General features: G+C 35.5%; 1 protein-coding gene across 1 annotated transcript in view; it reads right to left on the bottom strand.

The window, feature by feature from the left end:
• LOC122814430 (zinc finger imprinted 2-like) overlaps positions 1-1,728 on the bottom strand; it is a 1,129,715-nt gene extending 1,127,987 nt beyond the window's left edge. The window contains exon 1 of the mRNA XM_044087010.1: positions 1,637-1,728. The gene's annotated coding sequence lies outside the window, so the exon portion shown is untranslated. The remainder of the gene's footprint in view (positions 1-1,636) is intronic.
• Between the last annotated feature and the right edge of the window lie 3,231 nt (positions 1,729-4,959).

Here is a 4,959-nt window from a genome sequence, read left to right as displayed (position 1 = left end):
AAATAAACTTACTCCAGATGTTAGGTGAGGGGGGAGAAGGGATAAATAGGTAGTCTGCCAAGAACCGATTGCTACAAGATGGTAGAAGAGAGCCTGACTATTCTTTTAGGAAATAAAAAGTGGGTAAAAGGCTTTTGATAACTATATAAAGTGATAGATTCAAATTGCTCAATGTAATTATTTCAATTAAAAATGTCAAAGTATATCAGGATGGTGTACAAAAAATATATACTTTGTACAGAAGAAATAAACTTGTATTTAAATGTTTGGAAAAATAACAATAATATATGAAAAATGTTTTTGGTTTTGCTTTTTTTCTTGATCCTTCTGGATTAATGAGTTTGTGTTTGTCACATTCAGAGACAAATTCCTAGAAGAGATACTGTCAGGGTGGATACCAGCATGATATGGAGATTCACATTCAAAAAAGTAAAGGACTCTTGGCATTTCATAGGTTAAGGCCATAAGTTAACACCACAGGTCATTTTTTACTGGAGAGCTACCAAAACAAACATACTTTGCTCAGACTATGGGTTCAGCAGCAATAGGGTTCAGGAAAATGACCATACTTGTTAAACCTTATACTGCGATCCAATACCATATTCAGTACTGCAGAAACCCTGTTTTGGCAACCAACAAAAACAAATTCTGTCTGAAATGTCAATCTCACACACACACAAAACTATATGCAACTGGAGATTGCAACTCAAATACTTGCATGTCTTTTAGATGAAGGAAAAAACCTTTTTGGACAAAACAAGAACATGTAGACTTGCAAAGAATGCGCACACAGTGAAACCAAGCTAGTGGTATAAGCACCGTGTGATAGGAACACTAACCTTTGTGCCACAACAAGCACTGTATCAGACTTATACACTCAACTAAAATTAACAATGGCAATGTTGTGTTATTTTACACATATTTAATAGTCTTATCTACTGTGCTTAAATGACAGATTTTATAGAAAATAAATAATTCCCTAGTTAATTTATCACTTCTTGTTCAAATCATGTCTACACAAATAGATCAGGTGTAAGGATTAAATAAACCTTAAGTAGTTCCTTTGAATACTAACATACAGGGATCTGTCACCACAGAACAGCTTTTGTTTGAATGCTGCTGTTTGCCCCAGTTATACTAAAACAACTTTTGGCCCCCTTTGCAGTTGCACCCCCCACTACTTAGGGCATTCAATTTGGGTATATAAAAGATGGGGGTGTTGAAGTCTAGCCCACATGGCGAGGATGTAAAGAGGCTTGTGCCCCTGAAAAAAATAAATAAATAAATAGTGTTCACTGAAAGTTGTTTTTGGCTTTTCTTTCTTTTTCGACCAATGATATTTGAGTAAAAGATATTCAGTCAGTCAACATGATTCATTCAACATTATAACCTCCTGACACATTCGGCTTTCGAAATGACTCATTTCTTTATCATTGCCACAAATCTTAAAAAAATACTACAACAAAACCAACAGATCTTCACATACTCTAATTACATACAGTTAATAGCGTATGCCATGAAATTATTTGTAAAGTAATGCAATGCAGACCTGCAAAGCACAATGCCTTTCCTGCAGTTTTGTTGCAGACCACTTGTACTGAAAACATTCAGAACAAACCATAGTCAATTTACTTACTTCTATCTCCAGGAATTCTGTCTCATTCTTGGTTTGTAAATCTTTAAGATCTCTGACTTTTAGTTCCAGGGATGACAGTGATGCTTTCAGTTTGTCCTGTAGATTTTAACAAATTAAAATAAATAACTAAATAAACAAGAGCAGCAAAATGTAATAATCACTTTACATATGGGGGGGGGGGGGCACAAACTAAACAGTTGTGTATTAAATCCTGAAATCCAGCCCCTGTGGAGGGGAAAAAAAAGTTTCAGGATTACCATTTTTTTTTTTTTTGTGCCCTTTCTTTTTGGGTTTTTAGTTGTCTATTAAAAAATTATTTGGAAAGGGGGTGTAATAGACAGATATACAGACAGTGGTCTGTGTTTGTTAAGAATCACAAGTTATGGCCAAGAGCAACTGGTAATTATTTTATGAATATTTCGCAACACATAATGAACACATCCCATAATCTGAAGTTCAAAGCTCAGAAGAGGGATAAACCCTGAAAATTTGGGAAATGATCTTTATTTTAAAATACAACAAGAAGGACAAAAACTAAGAAGTAAAACTGTGGAAACAATCTCCTGTGCATCTAGCCACAAACAGAATCAGGTAACGTTTAGGGGTCATGGCCTTGCTTGTCATTTCCCCCCAAAAAAGGATAAGTACTTTTTTAAAACTAAGGCACCCTACCCCCACCCTGGTTTTTAAAAATACCTGGTTTTTTTAATTTATGACTGACTGGTGGATTCTGAGTTCTACTATTTTTATTTTTTACTTTATGGTGACCCTCAGTGGAGCCGCTCAGGCATCCACACTTGGTTGTGTAAAAAAATTTTCTTTATCTTATGTCTGAGCTGCCAAGCCCTCAAATTCTACCTTTGTGATCAGGAATAACAACAAAACTATAAAAATACATATAAGACAACATCTAATTACTGCAATCACTTATCCATGCCCCACCTCACTCCCCCCTTCCACACCCTTAGTCCCCATTTCACCAATGTGCCCACCGTTGATACCCCCAACCCGTTTCTCCTACCATGCAATATGAACCTGTGCTCTACCCTCACTCTGTGTTTCATGGGTAGGTAATGTCTGCTGCACTGTACAGCATAATCTAGGTACAGTATGCACACATCAGTTTTAGGCCTTGTTGAGTCTATTCTGGCCCATAGTTGTGGACCAAAAAAGGGTTTGCAGTGCTACTATGTATTGCACCTGCCTCAGCATTACAGTTTTTTCTGTTGTCAGTTTTTCCCAACAGTTCATAAACCCCGCACTTCCTTTACCACTGACTATGGTCAAGCTGGACCTCCAGTGGTCACCCCTGCTTTAACTTTCTGCATAATACCACGCTTTGCAACACTGTGGCAAACCCCCTTGTTCGGTTCCCAAGGCATACTGCATTGTGCTATTAACAGAATCTCGAAGTGAGTTTTTGATAATTTGAACATACACTTAATGATGTTAGTTATGTAACCCAGGGGTTCTAGGGAGTCTCAGCCATGCTCTGTAGATTGATTGCTGGTGTCATAAACCATGGCTGTAGGTGCATTCAGCACCATTAATAGATGTTTATGAAAATCACCCCCACATAAGCTAGTATTTGTCTAAAGGGCTAGATGTGGGAATTGGGGTTCTGGAGGGCACCCCAACACATTCTATAAATACACCCTGAATATTGAAAACACCGGAATTAAGGGAATGGAAACCCTTCAGATGGCACACAGTTGCCTTTAGATTATGTGGAGCTTTAGTGGTAACGTTTGTACAATCAGTGACCTCCCTGAACTTTACGGTAATGAGCTATTTCAAAGAATGTCTGTTTAGTGGTGCTTCTGTCCTCTTCATTCTGTGGGAACCACATATGTCGTTCCTCATGCTGTGGTATAACAACATCAATGAACCAATAATTGTCAGGGAGATGTCTGTGATATGCCCCCTGTATCCCATGAAGGCCACAGAAAGGCCCAGTAACAAGGATAGACAAAGTTACCCACAGGAAATGGTATTCAACACAACCAGTGGGATTCCATGTAACAAAGGCAGCCTAAAAGCCCCAACATGGGGGGTTCTGTCCAAACACACCTTTTGATTATGTCTTAAAGTGGTGGTGATGGTCTGTGTGAATGGTCAGATCAGTTTGTGATATGGGGACCAATGAACCATACCAGTGGATTATACTGGCTATAAAAATATGGTGCTACTCCTAGCATCTTAGCAGGGCCCACCCGTGTTCCCCAAAAAAATTTATGGTTTTCAAATCTGGAAACTAACGCACCATGTTAAGCAAGTTTTATACATTTCTAAATCACTCCATCAGGTTGTTCATTCTCATTTGCATTTCTAATTGGTCTTATTACCATAATGCTACTCATTTCCATATCATTATATGTTCATTTGCATACAATGCTGGCTGCAGTATTTCACCAGCCAACACAATGGTGCAGCCTGAGACTATGATTTGGGCCACCCTGTACATCACCACACAACACAAATTCAATTAACACATTATGTTGCTTGTTCATGAATCCCAACTTAAATATTTACTTTCATATTTATATAAAAAATGACAATGTACACTAAACTTAAAACCCAAATTTTTTTTTTAAAAAAAAAAAAATTTTTTTTAAATTTTTTTTTTTTAAATTTTTTTCCCAAAAAAAAAAAATTTTAAAAAAAAAAATTTTCTGGAAAAAATTTTTTTTTTAAAAAAAAAATTTTTTTTTTAAAAACAAACCCCCCAACCCCCAAAACTTAAAAAAAAACCCCCCCCCCCAAAAAAAAAGGGGGAAAAAAAATTAAAAAAAAAGAAAACCCCCAAAAAAAAAAAATTTTTTTTTTTTTTAATTTTTTTAAAAAAAAAAACCCCCCAAAAAAAATTTTCCCCCCTTTTTAAAATTTTTTAAAAAAAAATTTTTTTTTTTTTTCCCCCAAAAAAAACTTTTTTGGTTTTTTTAAACCTTTTTTTAAAAAAAATTTTAAATTTTTTTCCCCCCCCTTTTTAAAAAACCCCCCTTTTTTTGGGGCCCCCAGGGTTTTTTTCCCTTTTTTTTTTTTTAAAAGGCAAACCCCCCCCCGGGGGGTTTTTTTTAAATTTTTTAAAAATAAAAAAATTAAAATTTTTTAAAAATTTTTTTTAAAAACCCCAAAAAATTTTTTTTGGGGGGGTTTTTTTGGGGAAAACCCCCTTTTCGGGGGGAAAAATTTTTTTTTTCCCCCCCAAAAAAATTTTAAAATGAAAGGGGTTTTTCCTTTTAAAAATATTTTTTTTTTTTTTTTTTTTGGGGTTTTAAATTTTTAAAATTTTTTCCCCTTTTTTTTTTCCCCCCAAAAAATTT

The sequence above is a fragment of the Protopterus annectens genome, chromosome 10.part0, assembly GCF_019279795.1.
Source record: "Protopterus annectens isolate FY-2018-M chromosome 10.part0, PAN1.0, whole genome shotgun sequence".
Classification (NCBI taxonomy): domain Eukaryota; kingdom Metazoa; phylum Chordata; order Ceratodontiformes; family Protopteridae; genus Protopterus; species Protopterus annectens.
The sequence above is the reverse complement of the archived record's forward strand: the minus strand, read 5'-3'. Positions and strand labels throughout refer to the sequence as shown.